Source organism: Erpetoichthys calabaricus, chromosome 17, assembly GCF_900747795.2.
Source record: "Erpetoichthys calabaricus chromosome 17, fErpCal1.3, whole genome shotgun sequence".
Classification (NCBI taxonomy): domain Eukaryota; kingdom Metazoa; phylum Chordata; class Cladistia; order Polypteriformes; family Polypteridae; genus Erpetoichthys; species Erpetoichthys calabaricus.
Genome location: NC_041410.2, coordinates 77,694,309 through 77,705,304, shown reverse-complemented (window position 1 = coordinate 77,705,304; position 10,996 = coordinate 77,694,309). Strand labels below are relative to the sequence as shown.

General features: G+C 37.6%; 1 protein-coding gene across 4 annotated transcripts in view; it reads left to right on the top strand.

The window, feature by feature from the left end:
- The first annotated feature begins 703 nt into the window (after window positions 1-703).
- csk (C-terminal Src kinase) overlaps window positions 704-10,996 on the top strand; it is a 165,551-nt gene continuing 155,258 nt past the window's right edge. Inside the window, exon 1 of one of the 4 annotated variants that reach the window (XM_051920920.1) lies at window positions 704-1,251. The gene's annotated coding sequence lies outside the window, so the exon portion shown is untranslated. Of the gene's footprint in view, window positions 1,252-4,340; window positions 4,352-10,996 lie in introns of those variants that run through there. The other 3 variants (XM_028823826.2, XM_028823824.2, XM_051920921.1) reach the window with 3 other exon arrangements.

Here is a 10,996-nt window from a genome sequence, read left to right as displayed (position 1 = left end):
AAACTCTATATAACACATTCTGATCTGTTCAAACGCTTCCTAAAGAAATGATATTTAACTGACAACAAAGGTTGCCGTTCCTAATTTTGGAGTACAATCTTCTATTGCCCGTACAGTTTTCTTCTTGGCATTACTGCACCATATATCCAATTGGCATTTACATTTGCCAAGAGCCCATACCCTTTTTGTATTACGTTACGACGAGTTCGCACTGTTCAACTGGCTCCTATCGACGACTTCCACCCTGGTTTCACTGTCGTAATACAATTCGTACGCCGCAAAAGGTACTCTTGTGAGTTTTAAAGGCTCTGCTGAAACATTCACCATCGCTCTACAGCTTGTGCATTTCTTTGCAGTGTTTTCTGATATTTTTGCCATTTTAGGACGGTAGTATTCCAAACCCGATAAAAATCTCAAATCGATCAGTGTCAAAGTTTCAAATCGATCAGAGTCAGAGTTGTTGTAGGTAGTTCATACTATCTCGATATATGTGCTAGATCAATTTGTTCCTGCCTGATTGGTCAGTGTGATCATTGGCTCTCCGATTAAAACACTAAGCCATCCCTGGTTTGCCTCCTCAGTTTTCTGGAGTGATGTTTGCGGGTTTAGCGTTTGCTTTCCAATGCAAAACTCTTCTGTGCCCAGCCGAGGGAGCTGCGCGCCCGCACTGCCTCAAGTGGCGCTTCCGACTCACTCGCTGTCATCCTGCACATGCGCAAACAGGAACTATCGATGGGTGCATTTCCTTTTCTTTTGTAGGCCTGCGTACTTGCAAAGAAAAAGGCCAGGTTCTCAACGGCCAGTTTTAGAAACCTCGTAGATTTGTGCACCGGATTCGCGGTAGGTGAAACGGAGTTTCTAGACAGCAATGTTTTTTGCTGCGGTGTTGCATTGTTCGCTCTGATTTCTACCTAGGCATCCCGGAATTGCTCGGAACATTGCGGCTGAAATACACAATTAGAAGAAAAACAAATTGACTTTTTACCCCCGTTCCTCTTTGTTTGAACGGTATTGGGGTGCTAACACACGGAGCTGCGCAAGCAAATACAAGAATTTTCTCTGCTGTCCAGAAAGTTAATTTATTGAACTGGTTGATTTTTTTCCGGACTGCGACCTTAATTGTTAATGGAGTAGCTACAGAGCACAGCAAAGAGGCACGAAGAAATCACCCACCCGGGGTCTGCTGTAATACACCTCATCGCATCCCGGGATTACCACAAAAGAGGACGATTTCGGTGTAAAGTAATACAGGTGAGAGCACTGGCAATTGAATGTGAAAAGTGGAGGACGTAGCCCCCCTGCCGCACGCTGTCAGTCGGAGAATGGGTGGTGTAGCCGGCGATCCTCCTCACACAGAAAATATGCAGTTTTTGTGCGGGCGGGTCTTTTTCCTTTCCTTTACTACTCTCTCCCTATTTTCTGCTTTAATTGTGTTAACGTGGGGGCAAACATTTTAGCTTCTTGATTGCCGTTGATTGGAAATCGCTTGCAGTTTCTACTTTCTGTCCGTGCAGGGATTGCGGCGAGCCTCGCCTCAAATGTAGCGCGCTGAGTGTGCATGGGGGGTGGGTAAGAGCCGTCCGGTGTTCGCGAAGATCTGGACGCGCTTCAGCATCCTGGCGTCGCCCTGCCCGCTCCCAGACAGACACTGAGCTTCCCGAAGCCGCGTTAGCGCGACAGCCCGCACGAGAGAGTGCGGGTGATTAGGCTTTTGGACATTTTGTCCCTACCCGTTTATGACGCCTGATTTTAAACACGAGTGTTCGAGAACATGCCTTAATGGTGATCGAGCAGAGGGGTGCTGTGAAGCATCTTTAATGAATGTGATATCTGTCGTGTCACCGAGCAGTCAATGTCCAGATGGTCATGTTGACAGACGTGATGCGCTGGAGTTTGCTCTCAGTGAATGGGTGGTCGAGTAGAAGATAAGAACGTGACTATTTTGTTATGCCAAGAGCTTTTTCTCCATTGCGGCACGGTGGTGCAATGCTGAATACCTGTTTTGGTTGTTGCTGCGGTGCGCTTAGTTTGCAGCGAATACGTGCTACCTGTGCTCCTGTTATAACGTACGTGATGTGATGCTGGGGTGGAGAGGTATGCTTTTCAGAAATCTTAGCTTGTGTCTGTTGATAAGGTCAGTCTCAACCCTGCAGTATGAGAACTAGTCAAGATCAAAACCAGCTGAAAAAAAATCAGGCTTACCTCGTCATTTCTACCATTTCTGAGGTTCAGTGAAAGGTAGGCAGTAATGGTTTTAATATTCAGTAGGTACACCATGCTATAGTATCAGATTAATTTTTGTGTTAACTGATAACCCTAATTTAATCTGTGATGGACTGGCGTCCCACCCAGTTATATTTCCTTTCGTATAGCTCTAGTCATTGAAGCTAATTTGCCTGAATTTTATTTCTGTCAGTGGAATTCCATGCACTAGAGCCGTCAAGAGTGGGAATGACAGTGCATTTGAGGTTTCTCTTAGGACTTTGTTGTGATTTTCACTTTTGCATGTCATTTTTCACTATTTGAACATAATAGAAGGGTAAATGTTCTATTAAAAAAAATAATTTAAAAATAAAAATGAATGAAGAATCTTTTGTGTTATGTCACAGAGTTTATATTCTATACAGAAGTGAGTTTCTTATGAAGAAACCGGAACAAAACATTTTTCCAACTAGGTTTTCTGGATAGTTTGTTTTTCTGAAAGTGTTTACTAGCATACAGCAGCTCTAGAAAAAGGGCAGATTGATCATTTAAAAGACCTTTGCAGTTAATTCAACTCAAAATCGCTTGCCTGCCACTGGGACCTTCAGGAGAGGTCACACTGGCCATTAGATACCAAGCTACATCAGCTCCCTTCGTAATGTTTAACAAATGAATCAAAGGACTATCTCCAAATACTAACATTGTTGCCCAGCAATGTTCCAATCTTCACTTCTGTTGGACTCCTGTAGTTAGACTATTGATTGTATTTCATTATATTGATATATAAAAGTGACTAAAAGAAGATATTATGAAGAGGGTAACCCTGTAAGTTAATGTAGGTGGCCATTTAAACTGACAAAGGCAATTATTAAAGACATTCCAGTAGCATCAAGTCTAAGGCAGGAAACAGCGCTGGACAAGCTGGTTATGCACACACCAACACAGAACCAAGTGTGACTGTGTGTGCGCACCAGTTAACCTTGTATGCACATCTTTGGCAATGTGGGAGAGAGTGTGCAAACTCCAAATTGACAACGATCAGACATGATATTTAAACTATGGACACAGGATCTTTAAGGCATTAGCACCAACAACCATGCTGCCCACTTCGGAAAAGTTGACTTTAAAATATATATAATTTTAATAATTTCTCCATCGATCCTTACATTGTTATTTACATGGTGTCTGACAATCCTTATCTTTTACTTGAAACTCCTTCCAACATGTTAGGTGTCTGCCATACGGACACCTCTGTGTCCATTTATCCCTTTCTGCAGCATCCTCTGCTCTAAGACCCAACATTTTCAAATCTCGTGCCACCAGTTCTCAGCACCTGAGCCTCTGCTGTCCTCTTGATCCATTTCTTTTCACTGAGAGCTGCCATAGTCTTCCAGTCGGGTACTTATTACTGCTGCATACAACATGCCCCAACCACCTCATCTGCAACTACTTTCTACAGCCTTCTCCATAACACATTTGACCTTGGCTATTTTGTAGACATCACAATTTGCTTATTTTGCTCCCAAAGAGGTGCCCAGCACCCATTGTAGCATATGTGTTTCTATTCTGATGGCCCAAGTTTCCAGCCATAGTGCAACAATGGTTGTCGTAGTGTCTTACGCAACTTACACTAAAAAGAACAGTTATGCTCTAGAACTGAATAGATAGATAGCTGCGGACAGAGTAAGTGCACCCTGTTCTGTTTATTTTACAATCATGTGCACAGGATTGTGCTGTTTCAGAATTATTCGACATTTGTGCACTGGCCTTTTATTCAAATACGTCCTTTTTTTGTTGACACTAACAGAATCGCAAATATGCACATCTATGTGATATGACTCCATAGTCTTCCCTGTAATTTATCTTGCATATCTGCTACTCCAGCTAAATAATAGTAATGAGTACTTCCCACAACCCTTCATTTTTAATGTTTTTGTTTAGTATTTCTATCACCAATATAAACAGGTGTGAGTGGAGTACTACTCCCGATGTAAACCTACCTTTGACTCCACTATTGTTTGTATCACTGAATTTACTCCAAGATACATTTATTGAACTATTCTAATAATCTTTTTGGGAACAACCTTTTTTTGTCAGACACTAGTAAGCAACTTCCTGGACACTCTGTCATAATATATTTTCTGAGTCTGTGAGTGTATAGTATACTGTACCTTCCCACTCCCTTCAGTTACTTTCTCAGATACTGCATCGTTCTCAAGAAACAAATTGCATGTGTGGTTCCTTTTCTTAATCCAGACTATTTGTCAATTTGTGTAATTTCTTTCAAACTTTAGTCAACTATTCTTTTCAATATCTTTTAAGCAATGCCCCATGTAATTAGTTAATACCTGTGTAGTGCACTTAATCCATTATATCTTCCTTCATTTGAGAAAAACTTCACCGTAACCTATCACTCTTCTATTACGTTTTCTTCACTGTAAGCATTTAGATCATTTTGACTGAGACTTCTGAGGGTCACTGGCCTTTCCTTTTTCATAAATGTTAACCCTTTAAGTACTCACACCATTTCTCATCTCATAAGTACTCGCACGGTGTACTTTATGCACGTGCTGGGAGGTTGTCATATAAAATATTGCAATCATTTTAAATTGTACATGTTTTTAATGTAATTTAATGCCATATTACTGAATAATATGACACAGTCTAGGACTATCTGAAAATAAACCTGATCCACTTCTTCAGTGCTCATTTGTTAGCAGCTACACTTTCATCCACTGCAGGATTTGCATATGTGTCATGCTTCACTTCAGTTGTTGAATGTTCGTTGCAGTCAGTCATGGCAAGAATAACATTTCATTGTTGTCACACATAAATAAGTACCCACACAGTGTACCAAAAGCACCATATAGAACTTGCGACTGTGCACCCACTCATAAAACTTGCTGGGGGCACACCGGAGGGAAACCATTGGGACACTGTTCTTGTAGCGAATCAAGCTGAGGATAGATGGTGGATGCTACTGGTAGGTTCAAGTAAAAGAATGTTGGACAAAAATAACTGAGATTGGTGTACAGAATACACCAGCGTGAGTAGTTAAGGGTTAATGATAGCTTATTCATTTTTATCAGCTATTTTCTTTTAATTTCTATATTAAGCAACTTATATAAAGACATTAGTTCTTGTGTAATATTCTTCCCACCTCTTTTTTTGATTCTTTTAACCATTTCTAGGTATCCCTTCACTTTGACTTATTTTTGACATCTTATAGATTTCTCTGTCACCCTCTGGTCAATCCAGTTTGTCAGTCCATTCTTTTGTTGCTTCCTGCCTTATTCTGCCTATGGTTCTTTAGTTTTTTTTTTCTTTCTTATATCTGTCATGTTCTGCTCAGTCCTGTTCATCTCTTGACTTCCTCCATTTCCTCAATGTTGTTTTGTTTGTTTCTCCTCTTTTCTACCACCAAGTTTCCTTATCTTTTGTTTCCCTCATTTATATCTTTCAGATATGTCTACTTTTGTATTTCCTTACAGTTCTTTTACATTATACACATTTCTTGTATACTTGCCCTAAACTTTCTCATTAATTTTTTCTTTCTCTCTCCTGCCAATTCTTGCTTTCCTTCCTGAATCTCCACATTTTCTTTACTTTTGGATTTTGTCCTTTATTATGTATTTTAGTCATCTATTTAGTATTAACAACTACTACCAATATGTGCCGGGATAATTAGCTCTTCGCATGATGTGTCATTGCAATTTGCAATCTCCTTATGATTTTCCCATTTCACTAGAATGTAGTATATTTGTCTGCTATGCCCTTTATTGTTCTATGTGATGATATGGCCTCCTTTCTTCATAAATCTGGCGTTTGTTTCAAACTGTCTGAAACTCTGGGCCATTTCAAGAGTTATTTCCTTTTCTTCATTCCATCACCCAAACTTTCCTAAGTACTAGAATGACGGGTTCATGCAGACCCTGGGAGAACAAGCAAACTCCACACAGGCAGTGACTGGGCCAAGATTTGAACCCATTCGGCTAGAGTTATAAGATATCACTGCAGCACTGCCTTTGCCTTCGTGCTGTTGTCATTGTTTTAGCTATCAGGAGTAGTTTCTATGTTATGTATCACCTTTTAATAACTTTTAAGAATTTCAAGTTTTGCATTTTATCCTTACTAAAATTAGTAGTAGTTTTATATGTATTTTTATTTCCCTCTCCATTCTGTTCTGTGCTTCTGTTTTTTTCTTTCTTTCTCTAAATAAAGCAAACAATATTCATATTGCAAGAAGAAGTAGCTTTTGCATAGCATTAGATTTAGTGGTTTAAAAATGTCTTGTTTCACGGTTTTGTTCTTTTTGGTATTTCCTCTTATTAGCTAGTGATATGGCAAAACTCTCCGGAGACAGCCACTGTTTTCTTGGTTTTGATACAAGAATTTTATTTATTTTTTTATGCTGCATTAAAATAGTTACAATCACACTGTCACCTGGTCTATCACAATTGTAGTCTGTTTTCAATTCAAGTACATGTTGCAACTTGTAGTGCATAACAGAACTTTATCGTGTTAAAGATTTTTTTCCCTTTGGGCGTTCCCCTGGATGAATGTTTTTTTTTTTTTTTTTTTTTAACCACCCACGACCCAAGACATTTAATGTAGTGGAAGATTTTTCCACCCTCCTGAAAGGCTGCATGCTTCATAATAGTTATAGTGTCAAATTAATTGCCAGGTTGCTTTCTGACGTCTGCTGTTGGAAGCATCCCACATACATTATACAATGAGCAAATTTCAACTCTCTCTAATTATGTTTCATATCACTTGGCACCTTTTTGAATAGCAAATATTTAGATTTAAATTTGGGCACTGTACATCTGCAGGTATTTTTTTTTTAACTATCTGTAAATCCAGGTACTTGTATAACACAGTATTGTAGTTGATTTTCTGTAGCTCTTTTTATTTAACCCAGTGGCATGGTTATATAAGATGAAATTAATAAAGTAGAATACAAGGGCCATGTGAGAGGGAGCAGCAACAACATTTAATTCTTGGGAGGTTTGTTTGAGAAAAATTGTCATCTTTTTTGAAAAGTGTATTTAATTTCAATTTTTAACTCCTAAACAATGTAGTTCAGCTAGTGTTCCTGTTTAAAATGTTACAAGAATGTCATCTTTTTTGTATCTAAACAAAATGCTCCTGTATACGTTGTAGAGTTCATTTAGTGCATCATGTTCAGCATTCTGTCATTTTTTTGTGATAAATTTATTGAATATTTCAGATATAGTAAATAAAACAATAGTACATAACATTTATAGTAGAGTTCTGACACGAAACAACCCCATCCTGAGTTGACTAACGCCAAACCAACAGTAGCATTAGTGTGCAGCAGACATCCAGGATGTAAAGGACTGAACAGTGGTAGACAAGCCCTACTTGGCTTTCATGAATGCTTTGATAGTAGGAGATGCAGATAACTCCATATGTACTGTAATTAACTGTAAAATTTGCATACCCATGTATCATTAATGACCATGTCCAGGGATTTCCAGAGTGAAAGAAGAAGTTTAGTAGCAAAGATTGTCTAAAGTTCTGCTGGAAAAAGGTGACCTGCAGGGAGCACAGACACAAAAGATTTGGAAATTTAGACAATAGTGGAATGACAACAGACAGGAAAGAAGACAAGGATGAAGATACAAAAGTCCAATGGGGAAAAAGATGGTTAGCAGAACCAGAACATGTGGAGAAAAATGTCTAGAATACTCAATGTGCTAAAGTGACAAAGAGGATCAGGTTCAAGACCCATCAGATAGTGCTTATAGGGAGTAGGGTAAAGTCTACAAACAAACTTCAGTTGAGTTTGTTGATAATTAGTTATTCTAGAACAACATTTATATTTTGTTATAAGGTCACTCAGACAGAAGGAGAGAGGTCTGTGAGCCAAAGGCCTTCTGTAAATTGAAACGTGTCATGTACACATTACAGTGAAATTCCTACCTGCATGTCTCCTGCAGGCTGGTGATAAAAGTATGAGACCAAATAAGGTCATGAATGCAGCACTATACATGAACAGGTATATTTTCATGTAGTTGTCATTATCAGTGGTTGCTGGGTAGCCATATAACCACTGGGTAAGCATAGTCTGTGAATCTGTTAATGTCAGTGCTAATGGGGCAGATGGAGAAAGTAATTATTGCAGGAGAATTGGAGTTTTTATCAGCAAGTATGACCTTATCATCTGTTTTACAATTTATATATTAAAATAAACTTATCAGATTTGCACAAATTGCTTTTGTTTTTTTATAGTTCTACAGTATTCAATATTGTTACTGCCAGCTTCCGAGTTAACTGGAAGCAACAGAATATGCCTTTGAGTTTTGTAAATCGAGTTTTTATTTATTTATTTTTTTGCTGCGTCTTCTAATTTTGCATGAAAGGTGCAACAAAGCAAATGTGGATTTTGTATATATTGAGACAATTCTGATGAAGCAGCTTTGCAAAATAGAATAGTCTTGCAATTGTTTTTCACAAAATGTCTTGATTTTTTAAAAAGGTCATGGTGTCTTGCGTTAAAATACTGCTTCAATACATTCGGTTTAAACCCTCTTTAACAAGTAATTTTACACAATGCAAGTGGCCCTTTTATCCCAACTACCGAGCATACCTGTGAATCCAAAAGAAAGCTACATGGCATTGTCAAATTTCCATGTTTTTAATACAGACATGGTTTTGAATAGTCTGCTGGTGAATGGATATACTCTAGTAGTTTAGAAGTTGTGTACTGTAAAGTTTGTTCTATTGTATTATACAGCATTTCCAACATTGCATATACTGTATGTCACATAACTGTGTGTCACTTTGAGAATTTCAAGCCCCATGATTTGGAGTAAACAAAATTCTGATACCTCTCCACTTACTTAGAGTAATACAGAAACACATGCCTACATTTATTCAGAACACTTCAAAATACCCAAATCAATAAACAATTAGCTTGTTTTTACATTATGCACTTTACATTATTACAGGTTTTAGAGCACTGAACATACTACAAAATGATGCAAAAAATGAATAATGTTCATCTATTGTATGGAATTTTTTTTCAGTAAATTGAGGATGCTTATTTTTAGGCAAATATGAGACTTTTAGGTTTTAACTATGAGGAATAACACATTGGCATGTTACATGGGCAATTCAGAAGTCATCCCTCATTTAAACTATAGCCATACTGTATGTAGTCTTCTTGCGCTGCCTTCGTATTGGTGATTGGGTATATAATGTAAGCATAACACACAAAAGCAGCATTTATTTTCTTGATGTTTGTGCAATTAGCTTTTTTTTTCCATACATTATGACTATTCTAAGACACGAACAAAGGCCAAATTTGATATCCTGGTAAACTTTATGTAAGAATATAGTATGATTCCCAGTAATCCATAGTCTTGGCTTATGCATGTTATTGGTCCACCATGCAAAATATCATAACTGCTTTATCCAAGTTATTGTGAGTTTAATGCAAGTAAGCCGACTCCAAGAGCCTTTGGTGATGGTGTTTGAATTATTCATTAATTACTCCCGATCAGAGCTAAAAAGAACATTATTATTCAAACTTTGGAAATGGCAAAAGATTTCTTAGTATACTGAAAATACAAAGTTGCTTTTAGTATTGTAACACGGTGCTCAGTTTACGAACAAAGTGAAGATGCACAGAATACCAATGGATGCAAATCTTTTTCAACTTCCTAGACTCTGACTCAAGTCTGATCTTATATTCTGATTCTGTGTGTGAAGTTAGTGACTGATTGCCAGGCTGCCACTTACGGTATACCAGTAACTACAAGTAATATAATCAAGAGCTTTATAAATACTATATTAATTTATAGATGATGGGGTGAGCTGGTAATTTTGTATAAGGCAAATGTGAATGTTTGAATGGAGTCACCATGCATTTGCAAAAGAGGATAAGAAGACAAACCCATAATTTAGCCTGTTAAAGGATCAAGAACTGTACCATTATTTATTTTAATTGGTCTTTTATCTTTGCTCCATTTTTTTAATCTGATTACAACCTGTCTGTTGGTGCTATGTTGCCCATTACAAAAAATGTTTATGCATTACAAGAAAGTTGATAAATTTAAACTATTGTTTTGCGACTGGATTTTAACTTGTTAATATTTATATAAGGTTCAAAAATTGCACAGATGCAGCATATTTTCATTTTTCAAAGCTCCTAGTAACAGTTTGATTTAGTGAATGTGATAGTGTCTCCACTACAATTTGCACACTTTGCAATATTTGGCCTTAATTAGGTTTTAACTGCATTACCAAATTGTGAACTTGTTTTCATTTTTAACTTTGGTTTCAGAGGATAGTACACATAAAACTTTCAGTGTGATATTGGTTTCTTCACAACTAGGAAATGGTGTTTTTTATTTTATTTCAGTCTCTAAGAAAAAAATGTAAATCTTTTTATAGAATTGAAAATGCAGAAAAAAAGCAATTTTAAAGTAGAGCCTAAAGATTCAGTGACAACAAAGGGGAGGATAACTGAAATTCTGTCCTAATTAGTAGAATCATGTGGTTCTTAGTGTAAAGAAGAGTTTGTCTTGTGTCTCAGTTTTTCAGTTGTCTACTGCTTTTTCAGCGTGTCTCAGCTTGAGAATGACCCCTCTGCAGGCATGAAAGCTCTTAGTTTGGTATTTATTAATATACAAGTTGTGAAGATAGTGTGTGAAAGTTTGAGTGTCTGTACATTGAAGATGTTTAATGGTATTCTAAAAATAGGCATTTTTTCATAGCTTGCATTCCCATGTTCCCTGGAGGTGACGGTGCCTACTGCCCTGAGCAG